Source organism: Dermochelys coriacea, chromosome 5 (genome assembly GCF_009764565.3).
Source record: "Dermochelys coriacea isolate rDerCor1 chromosome 5, rDerCor1.pri.v4, whole genome shotgun sequence".
Taxonomy (NCBI): domain Eukaryota; kingdom Metazoa; phylum Chordata; order Testudines; family Dermochelyidae; genus Dermochelys; species Dermochelys coriacea.
Window position 1 is genome coordinate 111,854,901 of NC_050072.1, and position 17,363 is coordinate 111,872,263.

General features: G+C 45.1%; 1 long non-coding RNA gene across 1 annotated transcript in view; it reads right to left on the bottom strand.

The window, feature by feature from the left end:
- Window positions 1–17,175: 17,175 nt before the first annotated feature.
- Window positions 17,176–17,363, bottom strand: part of LOC122460401 — a 34,514-nt gene continuing 34,326 nt past the window's right edge. The window contains exon 6 of the long non-coding RNA XR_006281681.1: window positions 17,176–17,278. This is a non-coding gene — a long non-coding RNA (uncharacterized LOC122460401). The remainder of the gene's footprint in view (window positions 17,279–17,363) is intronic.

Below are 17,363 nucleotides of genomic sequence, written 5' to 3' on the forward strand. Positions count from 1 at the left end.
TTTTTTTATAACTTGACCTCATTTGGGCAAATTTTCACAGGGGCAAAAGACAAACCTGGATGACCCCTTCGTGCCAACTTAAGTTTGTACTAGAACTTAAAGCCTGGCAAAATTATGAGCAACTGAAAATAAAGTGTTAGAGTGGGGAATTGTTGGGCAACCTTAAGTATAGGATGAGCTACTTGATCTCACTGTAACAGAGCTGTAGGCCCACATGACACCCATCTGTCTGATGAGGGTCACCTCATAACTAGTTCTCTTCTGTGGACTGAGAGCTGACTCTTCTTTAATTTAATGTTGGGGGAAGGCTGAAGATAATTTCTACCCTTTGGCCCTCAGATACCTGACCTTCATGGTACTCTTAGTTTTTCTGGAGAAAAGAGCTAGGAGATAGTTGGTTGAGCCAGGTGAGCATCAGACTTGAGTAGGGAAGCAGAAAAAAAGCACTTAATGCTTCTTTTATTTATGGGAGCAGCAGAGTTCTAGACATTCTGTGACTAAGGAATTTACTTTCTGAAAGGAGAAGATGGGTTCTCTGCTCTGCTTATTGACAGAAAAGCCTCATGTACTGCTGTGCAAAGCAGGAGCATGTGCTGATGGGTAACCTGCTTGTTCTGCCTGGAATTGAGATTCAAGAATTCAGTTACTTCCAGTTCAGTGTTATTGAGAAGGGAGCACTGCTGACGATGGTGCTCTGCCCAGGAGTGGTCCTAATGCCTTCCCAGCCAATAAACTCTTTGCTATCTCCCCACTTCTCATGCACACGTGCATGTCCACCTGACAGCCACGGCACTCAAGTTATATGATTGTTAATATTAAGTTCTGCTAAGTTATTGTCTCAGCACAAAATTAATAGTGAAGTTTTCAAACCAAAAGATTTTTACTGCACTAAATTATTAAAATGAATAATACAGTCAATACTTTATCATTTTAATAGTGAATTCAATAAAAATATCTGGTTCTGAATGTTTTTCAATTATCTTCTTCTGCTGCAAAATATTGGTTTGCTGTACACAGGGGAGGAGGGCAGTGTGAGATTTCACCCTGAACCATGGCTTCAAAGTACCACAACATACTAAATTACCCCATTTATCTGATCTTTGGTTAATTGAAAATCCTGGTTATAACCAAAGATTGGTTAAATTCCTTGCCACAATCTGCACCACATAATGCTCCCTGCTTTATCCAAACAGCTTTATTTTTTAGGCTTTCATCTGACTCTGAAAGCTTTTAATGAAAAACAGGGTTATAGTGTATGTGTGTGGCCTAATAATGAACTGTTGTCTTTGTTTGCTGAGTAGTCTGGAGTATATGTTTCAATTGTTTTGGCTTATTTTTTGTTGTGCAAATAAATACTTTTGTTCTTCAAAACAGAATATCTCTGAGAACTTGCTACATTTCTCACCTTACTGAGTGATCTTTGTCACCCTGCACTGTGGGTGAAACAGCATATTATCAATGATGACAAGCTGATAACAATACCAAACTGGAAAAGTTTTAGTCAGTACACTAAGTACAATCAGAGACAAATATGGAAGTAAGTCCCTCTCAGTACAGAGTCGATGCATGCTGTATGTGCTCAAGCTACTATGAGAAAAGATAATCAAGCACTGCATGATTCCTTAATAAGTACACAACTAAATATCATTAGGCCACTGCAACACAATATGAGGAGCTGGAAGTGGTTAGCAAAGTGATCATGGAAAGGACATAAGTATAGAATATCATTTCATTTCCAACAAATGCCAAAAATTAGCTTCTATAAATATATCCTTAAAGTACTGCAGTTATTTTTTTATTTCAAATATGTCTCAATGCTACCTTTTTTGGAGCATGAGGAAGTGGAATGAAAGATTACATAAACTAAGTGAAGGGTGCTCATTTTGCATGAATTTCTAAAGGACAAGCTACAATCACACTTTGAACAAATACAGAGAATGTGTAACACTGAAGGTTTTTTGTTTTCTTGAAATCAAAAAGAAACATGTTACAAAAGTACTGTGGGGGAAGGAGGAACAGAGCCAATAACAATTATCTAACTTGTAACAACTGAGTTACAAAAATAAAGCTAAATGCAATGTCAAGTGGATTGCAAGACAACAGTTAAGAGCAGAGTATATAGAATTTGTGCATCAATTTAAAAGAAGTCACTTTGATCACAAAGCAAAGAGTACAGAAGCTACAAACAGGGCCTTGTGTGAAGAGACCAGTTAATAATACAAAAAGCATTATGTCAAATCTAACTAGGTACCAAGTGTGGTAATTAAAGATTAGCCATTTTGGACTGTAGTTACCAGTTCAGCATCACAAATGTACTGTGGCAGTGGGAGATTTCTATAAATGGAAGACAGATACACCAAGTTGTAAAGTTCAGATACCTTGACTGTATTTTTTACACCAAAAGAGAGCGTTGGGATTTTGGAATAAAAACATGTACAAGTTCTACATTTTCATATACTTAGGCATTACACACACAAAACAAGAGCCACCCTCCCACCCCCCAAAAAAAAGGTTTCCCCACAAAAGACAAGAATTTCTAAAACTTCCAATTGATTCAGTCTTCTGTTGGGTGCAAAACAGATGACAAAAATCTATGAGACAAAAATGATAGAATCAAACACACAAAGAAACGTTTACTTTCATTTTATCCACAAAGGGTATGTCTTTTAGCATGAATTAGAAAAGGATCGTGTTCTTTTGCAAGGAGGTGAAGAATCACTTTTTAAAAATCTCCATTTAATCAATGAAAAATTTTTTAAAGGTGGATTGCATCAGTCTCAGTTATCTGTACTTTATAATGACAGGTTTCAGAGTAGCAGTCGTGTTAGTCTGTATTCACAAAAAGAAAAAGGACACTAAGCTATCTAAACTACTACATGCCACAAGGGGCCACAACAGTTGTTCCCGTAACCCACCCAGCAATATTGTTAATCTATCCAACTATACTCTTAGCCCAGCAGAAGAATCTGTCCTATCTCGGGGCCTCTCCTTTTGCCCCTCCACCCCCACGAACATGATACAGTTCTGTGGTGACCTGGAATCCTATTTTCGACATCTCCGACTCAAGGAATATTTCCAACACACCTCTGACCAACATATTAACCCACAGAGACCTTCCTACCAACACTACAAAAAGAAGGATTCTGGGTGGACTCCTCCTGAAGGTCGAAGCAGCAGCCTGGACTTCTACATAGAGTGCTTCCGCCGACGTGCACGAGCTGAAATTGTGGAAAAGCAGCATCGCTTGCCCCATAACGTCAGCCATGCAGAACACAATGCCATCCACAGCCTCAGAAACAACTCTAACATCATAATCAAAAAGGCTGACAAAGGAGGTGCTGTTGTCATCATGAATAGGTCGGAGTATGAACAAGAGGCTACCAAGCAGCTCTCCAACCCCACTTTCTACAAGCCATTACCCTCTGATCCCACTGAGAGTTACCAAAAGAAACTACAGCATTTGCTCAAGAAACTCCGTGAAAAAGCACAAGAACAAATCCGCACAGACACACCCCTAGAACCCCGACCTGGGGTATTCTATCTGCTACCCCAGATCCATAAACCTGGAAATCCTGGATGCCCCATCATCTCAGGCGTTGGCACCCTGACAGCAGGATTGTCTGGCTATATAGACTCCCTCCTCTGGCCCTACGTTACCAGCACTCCCAGCTATCTTCGAGACACTACTGACTTCCTGAGGAAACTACAGTCCATTGGTGATCTTCCTAAAAACACCATCCTAGCCACTATGGATGTAGAAGCCCTCTACACCAACATTCCACACAAAGATGGGCTACAAGCCGTCAGGAACAGTATCCCCGATAATGTCACAGCTAACCTGGTGGCTGAACTTTGTGACTTTGTCCTCACCCATAACTATTTCACATTTGGGGACAATGTATACCTTCAAGTCAGCGGCACTGCGATGGGTACCCGCATGGCCCCACAGTATGCCAACATTTTTATGGCTGACTTAGAACAACGCTTCCTCAGCTCTCGTCTCCTAATGCCCCTACTCTACTTGCGCTACATTGATGACATCTTCATCATCTGGACCCATGGAAAAGAAGCCCTTGGGAATTCCACCATGATTTCAACAATTTCCATCCCACCATCAACCTCAGCCTGGACCAGTCCACACAAGAGATCCACTTCCTGGACACTACGGTGCTAATAAGCAATGGTCACATAAACACCACCCTATATCGGAAACGTACTGACCGCTATTCCTACCTACATGCCTCTAGCTTTCATCCAGATCATACCACACAATCCATTGTCTACAGCCAAGCTCTACGATATAACCATATTTGCTCCAACCCCTCAGACAAACACCTACAAGATCTCTATCATGCATTCCTACAACTACAATACCCACCTGCTGAAGTGAAGAAACAGATTGACAGAGCCAGAAGAGTACCCAGAAGTCACCTACTACAGGACAGGCCCAACAAAGAAAATAACAGAACGCCACTAGCCATCACCTTCAGCCCCCAACTAAAACCTCTCCAATGCATCATCAAGGATCTACAACCTATCCTGAAGGACGACCCATCACTCTCACAGATCTTGGGAGACAGGCCAGTCCTTGCTTACAGACAGCCCCCCAATCTGAAGCAAATACTCACCAGCAACCACACACCACACAACAGAACCACCAACCCAGGAACCTATCCTTGCAACAAAGCCCGTTGCCAACTCTGTCCACATATCTATTCAGGGGACACCATCATAGGGCCTAATCACATCAGCCACACTATCAGAGGCTCGTTCACCTGCGCATCTACCAATGTGATATATGCCATCATGTGCCAGCAATGCCCCTCTGCCATGTACATTGGTCAAACTGGACAGTCTCTACGTAAAAGAATGAATGGACACAAATCAGACGTCAAAAATTATAACATTCAAAAACCAGTTGGAGAACACTTCAATCTCTCTGGTCACTCGATTACTGACCTAAGAGTGGCTATCCTTCAACAAAAAAGCTTCAAAAACAGAGTCCAACGAGAGACTGCTGAATTGGAATTAATTTGCAAACTGGATACAATTAATTTAGGCTTGAATAGAGACTGGGAATGGATGAGTCGTTACACAAAGTAAAACTATTTCCCCATGTTATGTCTCTCCCCCCCACCCCACCCCAGCCCCCACAGTTCCTCAGATATTCTTGTTAACTGCTGGAAATAGCCTACCTTGCTTGTCACCATGAAAGGTTTTCCTCCTTTCCGCCCCCTGCTGCTGGTGATGGCTTATCTTAAGTGATCACTCTCCTTACAGTGAGTATGATAAACCCATTGTTTCTTGTTCTCTGTGTGTGTATATCAATCTCCCCTCTGTTTTTTCCACCAAATGCATCCGATGAAGTGAGCTGTAGCTCACGAAAGCTTATGCTCTAATAAATTTGTTCATCTCTAAGGTGCCACAAGTACTCCTGTACTTTATAGTATCTTCAAGCCCAAGATGTAGTCCAAACATGAGTTTGCTCCAGGTAGAAAGGAGAAATATTAGTACAGCTTCTCATCAGAGTTCTTTGGTCTGCAGGTTATAGTATTTATTATAGCACCAGTGTGCTAGGCTCTTTATAGTAGGCAAGTAGTAAGAAACTGCCTCGAGAAGCTTGCAATCTAAGAACTAATCTACACTAACTAGAGAGCCTTTTCTGGTAGAGTTATGCTGGCAAAGCCTCCTAGTGGAGAAGCAACATATCCTGTCAAAGAAGTCCTGCCAACATAGCTACTCCACCTCCTTGAACAGTATTAACTATGTCAACAAAAGCACTTGTCTGTCAATATAATTCATATGTACTGGGTTTTTTTCTAGCATAGTTTTGTGGCTAGGAGGTGTGGGTTTATTCTCACTCCTAGCTGACACAGCTGTGCAGGCAAAATTTTATAATGTAGACCAAGTCTAAGATGCAATGTATAGACAAAACATGGGAGGAGTACAACAAAAAGCCAGTGACTGAACAGTGACATTTAGAAGATCTTGTTAGTTCCAGTTTTCTTGGTTTGATTTTTTTTTTTAGGTTTTTTTTTTGAAGGTTTTTTTTTAGGGTTTTTTTTCATCAGTTGTGTTAGTCCTTTTGCAGAAAAAGACTAGAAATTATGGGCCTCCTCAAAGAAGTAAGTTATAAGAGAGGCTTGAAGGAGAAGAGGATGAACCAATCCAGAGAGGGAGGATGCATGGAAAAAGGAGCAGAGATAAAGGAGTGATGAGTAAGTGCTTGGGAGGAGTGAAGGAGACTAGAGTCAAGAGAAGAGAAGAAGGCAGGAACTAAAATGTGTAGGGCCTTAAAGGAAAAGACAAAGAGCTTAAACTTGATGTGGCAGGTAAGGGGAAGCCAGTGAAGGGATTTGACAATGAGCTGTTCATAGTTGCAGCACCAGGCAAAAGCATATGACTTTAACAGCAGTATTTTGAACAAACTGAAAGGGGTGAGTAACTTAGATGAGAAAAGAGCATGGCTTGTACAGAATTAATAAACTACATTAATAAAGGATTAAAGAAGGTTAATGACCTAACCACATCAGCCACACCATCCGGGACTTGTTCACCTGCACATCTACCAATGTGATATATGTCATCATGTGCCAGCAATGCCCCTCTGCCATGTACATTGGCCAAACTGGACAGTCTCTACACAAAAGAATAAATGGATACAAATCTGACAACAGGAATCATAACATTCAAAAACCAGTAGGAGAACGCTTCAATGTCTCTGGTCACTCAATAACAGACCTAAAAGTGGCAATTCTTCAACAAAAAAACTTCAAAAACAGACTCCAACGTGAAGCTGCAGAACTGGAATTAATTTGCAAACTGGATACCATCAGATTAGGCCTGAATAAAGACTGGGAGTGGTTGGATCATTACAAAACCCAAACTTAATTTCCCCAATATTAATTTCTCCCTACTGTTACTCACACCTTCTTGTCAACTATCTGTAATAGTTTTTTACCACTCTTTTACCACTTCAAAAGTTTATTTTTCCTCCCTTGGTATCCTGCTGTTAATTGATTTATCTCATTAGACTGACCTCACACTTGGTAAAGCAACCTGCATCCTTTCATGTATTTATACCTGTTCCTGTATTTTTCACTTCATGCATCTGATGAAGTGGGTTCTAGCCCATGAAAGCTTATGTCCAAATATATTTTTTAGTTTTTAAGGTGCCACAAGGACTTCTCATTGTTTTTTTTAAATGTAATTAACGTAAATCAACCTTGACTGGAAAATAGATCCTGTCAGACTAACCCAATATCTCTTTCTGATGAGATTACAAGTTTGGTTGATAATGGTAATAGTGTTGATGTAATAGACTTCTGTAAGCTGTTTGACTTTGTACCGCATGACATTTTGATTTAAAAACCTAGAACAATGTAAAAGTAACATGGCATATATTAAATGGATTTAAAACTGGCTAACTGATAAGTTTCAAAATGAAACCTATCAAAATTCAAACTGTAGATGGGGAATCATCATCAAGCAGGTGTGTTTCCAGTAAAGTCCTTCAGGGATCAGTTCTTGGCCCTACACTATTTAACATTTTTATTAATTACTTGGAAGAAATCATAAAATCATCACTGATAAAGTTTGCAGATGACACAAAAATTAGGGGACAGGTAAATAAGGAAGAGGACAGGTCACTGATTCAGAGTGATCCAGATTGCATGGTAAACTGGATGCAAGCAAACAATGTGTGTGTTAATACAGCTAGAAATAAATGTATACATTCTGGAACAAAGAATGTAGGCCATCCTTACAGGAGGGGGGACTCTATCCTGGAAAGCAGTGACTCTGACAAAGAAGTGGGGGTCATGGTTGATAATCAACTGTACTTGATCTCCCAGTGTGAAGCTGTAGCCTAAAGAGCTAATATAATCCTGGGGTGCAAAATAGGAAATTCAAGTAGGAGTAGAGAGGTTATTTTACCTCTGTATTTGGCTCTGGTGCAACCACTGCTGGAATCCTGTGTCCAGTTCTGGTGCCCACAATACAAGAAGGATGTGGTTAAACTAGAGAGGGTCAAAGAAGAGCCACAAAAATGATGAGAAAATATGCTTATAGTGAAAGATCCAAGGAGCTCAACCTATTTAGGTTAAGGTCTAACTTGGTTACAGTCTATACATATCTATATGGGGAACAAATATTTAATAATGGACACTTCAATCTAGCAGAGAAAGGTATAACATGATCCAGTAACTGGAAGTTGAAGCTAGACAAATTCAGACTGGAAATAAGGTGTAAATTCTTAATGGTGAGAGTCACTAACCATTGGAACAATTTACAAAGGGTCCTGGAGGATTCTCCATCACTGACAATTTTTAATCCTTATTGGATGTTTTTCAAACAGATCTGCTCCAGGAATTATTTTGGGAAAGTTCTATGGCTGTGCTACATATGAGGTCAGACCAGATGATCACAATGGTCCCTTCTGGCCTTGGAATCTAGGAATCTATGAATTTTTCAGTGGAAATGCCTTGGAACTGATGGATTATTGGAGATATTGTATGGGAAAACTGCAGGGATAATGGCAGCATAGATAGATATAACAGGAGGAGAGAAATAGGAATAAAAAATGGTTGTAAGGACCATGATTATATGTCTGTGCAAGTGTCTAAGAGATTACATTCAGCTATGGATTATTTACCAGTTCTTCTTGATTTAGGAGGCAGAGAAGGGGATTTGGAGGGACTGGATCCTTATCCACAGCTTTGGAATGGGGTAGGTTAAAGTTCTCCCTAGGCCCTGGTTTACACTAGGTGTTGAGGTCGAATTTAACAGCGTTAAATCGATATAATCCTGCATCCATCCACATGATGAAGCCCTTTTTTCGACTTAAAGGGCTCTTAAAATTGATTTCCTTACTCCACCCCCAACTAGGGGATTAGCACTGAAATCGGTTTTGCTGGGTCGAATTTGGGGTACTGTGGATGCAATTAGATGGTATTGGCCTCCGAGAGCTATCCCAGAGTGCTCCATTGTGACCAATCTGGACAGCACTCTCAACTCAGATACACTGACCAGGTAGACAGGAAAAGGCCCGCGAACTTTTGAATTTCAATTTCCTGTTTGGCCAGTGTGACAAGCTGCAGGTGACCATGGAGAGCTCATCAGCAGAGGTGACCATGCAGAGCTTATCAGCTGAGGTGACCATGATGGAGTCCCAGAATCGCAAAAGAGCTCCAGCATGGACCGAACAGGAGGTACAGGATCTGATCGCTGTATGGGGAGACGAATCCGTGCTATCAGAACTACGTTCCAGTTTTCGAAATGCCACAACATTTGTGAAAATCTCCCAGGGCATGAAGGACAGAGGCCATAACAGGGACCCAAAGCAGTGCCGCATGAAACTTCAGGAGTTGAGGCAAGCCTACCAGAAAACCAGAGAGGTGAACAGCCGCTCTGGGTCAGAGCCCCAAACATGCCGCTTCTATGATGAGCTGCATGCCATTTTAGGGGGTTCAGCAACCACTACTCCAGCCGTGTTTGACTCCTTCAATGAAGATGGAGGCAACACGGAAGCAGGTTTTGGGAGTGAGGAAGACGATGATGAGGAGGTTGTTTGTCACCGCAAACAAGCAGAGAAAATGGTTTTCCTGACAGCCAGGAACTGTTTCTCTCCCTGGACCTGGAGCCAGTACGCCCTGAACCCACCCAAGGCTGCCTCCCGGACCCGCGAGGCGGAGAAGGGACCTCTAGTGAGTGTACCATTTAAAATACTATACAAGGTTTAAAAGCCAGCATGTTTAATGATTAATTTGCCCTGGCATTCATGGCTCTCCTGGATATACTCCCAAAGCCTTTGCAAAAGGTTTCTGGAGAGGGCAGCCTTATTCCATCCACCATGGTAGGACACTTTACCACTCCAGGCCAGTAGCACGTACTTGGGAATCATTGTAGAACAAAGCATTGCAGTGTATGTTTGCTGGCATTCAAACAACATCAGTCCTTTATCTCTCTGTATTATCCTCAGGAGAGTGATATCATTCATGGTCACCTGGTTGAAACAGGGTGCTTTTCTTAAGGGGACATTCAGAGGTGCCCGTTCCTGCTGGGCTGTTTGCCTATGGCTGAACAGAAATGTTCCCCGCTGTTAGCCACGTGGCGGGGGGAGGCAAAATGCGACCTTGTAACGAAAGCACATGTGCTATGTATGTAATGTTAACAGCAAGGTTTACTGTGAAAGAGTGTACCCATTGGTCTATAAAATGGGTCTTTTCAAATACCACTGTCCCTTTTTTTTCTCCACCAGCTGCATGTGTTTCAAGGATCACAGGATCTTCCCCTTCCCAGAGGCTAGCGAAGATTAGAAGGTGAAAAAAATGCACTCGCAGTGAAATTTCTCTGAGCTCATGCTGTCCTCCCACACTGACAGAGCACAGACGAATGCATGGAGGCAGACAATGTCAGAGTGCAGGAAAGCACAAAATAACCGGGAAGAGAGGTGGCGGGCTGAAGAGAGTAAGTGGCAGGCTGAAGAGAGGGCGGAAGCTGAAAGGTGGCAGCAGCATGATGAGAGGAGGCAGGATTCAAAGCTGAGGCTGCTGGAGGATCAAACTAATATGCTCCAGTGTATGGTTGAGCTGCAGAAAAGGCAGCAGGAGCACAGACCGCCGCTACAGCCCCTGTGTAACCAACTGCCCTCCTCCCCAAGTTCCATAGCCTCCTCACCCAGACGCCCAAGAATGCGGTGGGGGGGGCCTCCGGCCACCCAGCCACTCCACCCCAGAGGATTGCCCAAGTAACAGAAAGCTGGCATTCAATAAGTTTTAAACTTTTAAAGTGCTGTGTGGCCTTGTCCTTCCCTCCTCCACCACCCCTCCTGGGCTACCTTGGTAATTATCCCCGTATTTGTGTGATGAATTAATAAAGAATGCATGAATGTGAAGCAACAATGACTTTATTGACTCTGCAAGCGGTGATCGAAGGGAGGTGGGGAGGTGGCTAGCTTACAGGGAAGTAGAGTGAACCAAGAGGCGGGGGGTTTCATCAAGGAGAAATAAACAAAACTTTCACACCGTAGCCTGGCCAGTCATGAAACTGGTTTTCAAAGCTTCTCTGATGTGCACCGCATCCTCCTGTGCTCCTCTAACCACCCTGGTGACTGGCTGTGTGTAACCAGCAGCCAGGCGATTTGCCTCAACCTCCCACCCCGCCATAAACGTCTCCCCCTTACTCTCACAGATATTGTGGAGTGCACAGCAAGCAGTAATAACAGTGAGAATATTGGTTTCGCTGAGGCCTAACCGAGTCAGTAAACTACGCCAGTGCACTTTTAAACGTCCAAATGCACATTCTACCTCCATTCTGCACTTGCTCAGCCTGTAGTTGAACATCTCCTGACTACTCTCCAGGCCGCCTATGTATGGCTTCTTGAGCCATGGCATTAAGGGTTAGGCTGGGTCCCCAAGGATAACTATAGGCATTTCAACATCCCCAACGGTTATTTTCTGGTCTGGGAAGAAAGTCCCTTCCTGCAACTTTTGAAACAGACCAGAGTTCCTGAAGATGCGAGCATCATATACCTTTCCTGGCCATCCCACTTTGATGTTGGTGAAACCTCCCTTGTGATCCACCAGTGCTTGCAGCACTATTGAAAAGTACCCCTTGCGGTTTATGTACTTGCCGGCTTGCTGCTCCGGTGCCAAGATGGGATATGGGCTTCGTCTATGGCCCCACCACAGTTAAGGAATCCCAGTGCAGCAAAGCCATCCACTATGACGTGCACGTTTCTCAGGGTCACTATCCTTGATATCAGCAGATCTTTGTTTGTGTTGGATACTTGCATCACAGCAGCCCCCACAGTAGATTTGCCCACTCCAAATTGATTCCTGACTGACTGTTAGATGTCTGGCATTGCAAGCTTCCATAGGGCTATTGCCACTCGCTTCTCAACTATGAGGGCTGCTCTCATCTTGGTATTAATGTGCCTCAGGGCAGGGGAAAGCAAGTCACAAAGTTCCATGAAAGTGCCCTTATGCATGCGAAAGTTTTGCAGCCACTGGGAATCGTCCCAGACCTGCAACACTATGTGGTCCCACTGAGTTTCCTGAGCTCAGAATTGGCGTTCCACCGCATGAACCTGCCCCATTAGCACCATGATGCCCACATTGGCAGGGCCCGTGCTTTGAGAGACGTCTGTGTCTATGTCCTCATCACTCTCGTCACCGCGCTGACGTCGCCTACTCGCCCCGTTTCGCTTTGCCAGGTTCTGGTGCTGCATATACTGCTGGATAATGCGTGTGGTGTTTAATGTGCTCCTAATTGCCAAAGTGAACTGAGCAGGCTCCATGCTTGCCGTGGTATGGTGTCTGCACAGAAAAAAGCTGCGGAACAATTGTCTGCTGTTGCCTTGACGGAGGGAGGGGCGACTGACGACATGGCTTACAGGGTTGGCTTACAGGGAATTAAAATCAACAAAGGGGGTGGCTTTGCAAGAAACTGAATGGCCGCCTCAAGGATAGAACTCAAAACCTCAAGGATAGAACTCAAAACTGGGTTTAGCAGGCTGTTGATTTCACAGAGGGAGGGAGGAGAAAATGAATACAAAACAAATCTGGTCTATTTCTTCTTCTTTTGAGCCACTTCATCTATCTTTATACATCATGCTGGCAGTAGACTGTGCAGTACGACCACTAGCCATTGTCACCTCCTGGGTGCTCAACAGAAGATGGTACAGTATGACTACTGGCCATCGTCTTCTGCTAGCTGCAGATTAAAAGACAGTGCACTGCCGGTAGGACTCAATCGCCATGAGACGAAACAAGGGAAATGACCTGGCTGAGTCACTCCCATATTTGCCCAGGCGCCCAGTTAAAAGAGCACCAGGACTACGTCGATGACAGCTACCAGTCATACTGCACTGTCTGCTGCCAAAAGGCAATAAACTGCTGCTGTGTAGCAATGCAGAACCACATCCGCCAGGACCCAGGAGACACATGATGACGGTTAGCTGAGCGGGCTCCGTGCTTGCCGTGATATGGCGTCTGCACAGGTAACTCAAGAAAAAAGGCGCAAAACGATTGTCTGCCCTTGCTTTTATGGAGGGAGGGAGGGAACGGGGGCCTGACGATATGTACCCAGAACCACCCACAACAATGTTTTAGCCCCATCAGGCACTGGGATTTCTACCCAGAATTCAAATGGGCAGTGGAGACTGTGGGAACTGTGGGATAGCTACCCACAGTGCAAAGCTCCGGAAGTCAACGGTTGCCTCGTTACTGTGGACACAGTCCGCCGACTACATGAACTTAGAGCATTTGTGTGGGGACACACACACTCGACTGTATAAAAACGCTTTCTACAAAACCGACTTCTATAAATTCGACCTAATTTCGTAGTGTACACATACCCTAGGAGAATATAGGGTCAAAGAACTAAAGAATGTATGTTGGGCATGTATGTTTCCCACAGTGAAATTAGTCTCAATCAGTAACTGGGCAACAATGACTCTTACCATCGCCTTTCTGACTTTGCGAAATATACAGTTTGGCTTGGAGCAAATAATTATAGCTAACCTCTTGAACTCAAAGCTCTCTCTGAGCCTAAGAGTATGTCTATACTGGCAGAGTTACATCGCCAGCAGTTACATTGCTGCTCAGAGAGCGCTGAAGGGAAACCGCTGTTGTGTGTTCACACTTGCGGCACTTGCAGCGGTATTCGGAATAGTGCATTCTGGCAAGCTATCCCACAGAGCAGCTCTTCCTCTTCCGCTGATAAGAGTTGTGGGAAGGCAGAGCAGGTTGCAGGGCATCCTGGGTCCTGTCCAAATGCCCCATGATGCATTGTTTCGCATCCCAGCAATCCCTGTGCGTCTGTCCACATTTGGCACCATCTTTCAACGGTTTGTATACTGCATGCCCTGTCTCTTTTGGGCTGCAGGAATGGATCCCGAACTGCTGACCAGTATGCTGCTCGCTCTGACCAACACGTCATGAGTAGCAGTGGAGTTATTCCTCAAACTAAAAAGGCAAGAGGAGTGCAACAATGATCTCACCACGCGTAGTAGCTACCACACGATATTGCTTGTGGCATTCTTAGAGGTGCTGACTACAGTGGAATGCTGCTTTTGGGCTCGGGAAACGAGCACTGAGTGGTGGGATCATTGTGATGCATGTCTGGGATGACGAGCAGTTGCTGCAGAACTTTTCGCATGAGGAAAGCCACATTCATGGGACTGTGTGATGAGCTTGCCTCAGCCCTGTGGCACAAGGATATGAGAATGAGAGCTGTCCTGTTGCTGGAGAAGCACATGGCGATTGCACTATGGAAGCTGGCTACTCCAGACTACTACCAATCGGTCGCTAACCAGTTCGGAGTAGGAAAGTCGACCGTTGGAGTAGTGTTGATGGAAGTGTGCAGGCAATTAATTGCATCCTGCTCTAAAAGACCGTGACTCTGAGCAACGTATGTGAAATTGTGCATGGCTTTGCACAAATGGGCTTCCCTAACTGCGGAGGGGCGATAGATGGCACGCACATGCCAATTCTGGCACCAGACCACCTAGCCACTGAGTACATTAATCACAAGGGGTATTTCTCTATGGTTCTCCAGGAGCTTGTGGATCACCAGGGGTGTTTCACGGACATTAACGCAGGCTGGTTCGGAAAGGTGAATGACACAAGCATCTTTTGGAACACTGGGCTGTTCAGGAAGCTGCAAGTAGGGACTTTCTTTCCCAACCAGAAGATCACCATAGGGGAAATCAAAATGCCCATTGTGATCCTGGGAGACCCCTCCTATTAATGCTGTGGCTTATGACACCATACATGGGGCACCTTGACAGCAGCAAGGAGTAGTTCAACAACAAGCTGAGCAAGTACAGAATGACTGTTGAGTGTGCTTTTGGCAATTTAAAGGCCCGCTGGCACTGCCTATATGGGAGGCTGGACCTGGGTGATGACAATACTCCTATGCTTATAGCTGTGTGCTGTACACTACATAATATTTGTGAAGGGAAGGGTGAAAGCTTCACTCAGGGCTGGGCCGCTGAGGCTCAGCACTTGGAGGCTGAATCTGAACAGTCAGAGATCAGTGCTATTAGAGGGGCGCAGCGCAGGGCCATAAGGATCAGGGATGCCTTGAGGCAGCAATTTGAAGCTGAAAGCCACTAATATTTGTTGCTATGCTCAGGAGTGCAGTGCTTGTAATGCTAGGTGTTGATTGTGATGCACTATGAAGGTTTAAGAAAATTGCCTATTGCTTTTGCAGGGCTCTGTTTGCTTTCAATTAATGGAATAAAGATTGCTTCCAAACCAAACCAATTCTTTTATTAAAAAACAACATCTGGAGAAGAGAAACAAACAAAAAAACACATTAGAACTGTGGGGGATGGGGGAAGGGAGGGTCCCAGGAGGAGGTGGGGTCCCAGGATGGTTAAAGATTTGTGTATGTCCAGGTATCATACGCAACCTTTTCCTTTGGAGTACAGTGCAGCGGGTACTGTACTTCAGCAGGGCTAAACTGCAGAGGGACAGGTGTTGAGTGCAGTGGGTACTGGGAGTTCACAGGGCTGGACTGTGACAGGGCAGGAGTGGAATGCAACGGGTACAGACTGGTGCCAGGAGGTTGATAAGAGTGTGTTGGCAGTGTCTGGGGGGTGCATGAGAAAGAGTTTTGCGACAGCGGCTGCAGGGGAGGCCGGGCGCGGAGCTGCTCGGTTTGCAGTGCTAGTAGTGCCTGGAGCGTGTCCACTTGGCGCTCCAAACGTTTAAGAGCCACTCTGTGGCTTCATTCTGGTGCACCGCATTCTCCTTTTGGTCTCTCTTCTCGCTGTCCCACCACTCTTTCAATTCCTGGTTTTCGGCTGCAGAGTGCATCATCACCTAGCGCAGAAAGTACTCTTTAGTTCTTCGTAGCCGCTTTCTAATTCTGCGCAACCACTCAGCCAGCGATAACAAAGAGGGAGGCTGGGCTCCCAAGATCATCTCTGTGAAGCCAAAATGCAACAGAGGAGTATTGTTTGCAACACACAGACCACTGATTCAATGGTTTAAAACACAGCCACTATTCACATACCTGTCACTAACTGGCTGACCCCAGGCAAGCACACATGAGCCACACAACCCCCAAAATAGTGAGTAACCGAAGGGGCAGGGGAAATCAGTGTTCCCGGACCCTATTGTACACTGGGCACGTGGCTCTTGGGGAGAACCAGCACGGTATGGGGTCCTTATAATCAGTACTGTCCCCACATTTTCCATAGGCTGTGTTCATTATGGAAGATATCTCGCTGATGAGGGTGAGCAGGGAATCAAGGGAGAGTCTTCTCCAAGACTGCAGCTTCCACCCTGGCCCTTATGCAGCTCAACTGTGTGCAGCAATGGTCCCCTCACCCCAGTGACGGCAGAGTGGTGCAGGAAAGTTACCCTTAATGGGGCAAGAAACAAAGCAGCTCTGCCAAAGAACCTGTGGCCACGGATTGCCCAGTATCTCCACGAGAGTTTCATGGAGATCTCTGAGGCAGATTCCCGTGAAGTGAGGGAGTCAATCAACATCCTGTTCTACCGCTCAGACTAGGTACGTGGTGGTACACGGATCATACAGACACAAGCCTGCTTTCTGCAACCCTCCTGCTTGCTTCAGCGATTCCCAAAATCAAAGCCACTTACCGGGGGCATCCTCTCATGTTTGTGTTTCGCCAAGATCTGACAGCTGTGACTGGCTAGCCTCCTCTGGGGTAGAGAAGAGCTTCAGGCATTTCTGACCTCCGAGTCATCCACTGCCACTGGGTCCCCCTCCACATCCTCATCCAAGATTTCCTCCTCCTGGCTCAGTCCACTCTCAACTGGCATGCAAGCCACCGAAGTATCCACAGTGGCCTTCGCAGTGGAGGTGGGGTCACCACAGAGTATCGTGTCCAGCTCTTTGTAGAACTGACAGCTCGTGGGCGCAGCCCTGGAGCGGCGGTTTGCCTCCCACGTCTTCTGGTGGGCATTCCGCAGCTCCTTACTTTGGCCCTGCACTGCAGTGTGTCCCGGTCATGGCTCTTTTCTGTCATGAATTGTGAAATCTGTCCATAGGTATCATAATTCCTACGGCTGGAGCGCAGCTCGGACTGGACAGCCTCCTCTGCCCAAATGCTGATGAGGTCCAGCAACTCGGCATTGCTCCAAGTGGGGGATTCCTGGTGCAAGGAGCAGATGTGGTGCAAGGAGCAGGTTTCTGAGTCCCTGTACAGTACTGTCTAGGCCACACTGTCTCTCAAAGAGTGATGATTCAATCCTGTCTTGTGTGGTTTTCACCAATCTTGGAAAGCTTCAGTCTTGTCCTGCTTTGGAAAATGACACATATGCTTCTTTAATTATCTGGGCCACAGAAGCTTTCATTTCAGACCTAAGCTGGGTTTCTTCAGAACC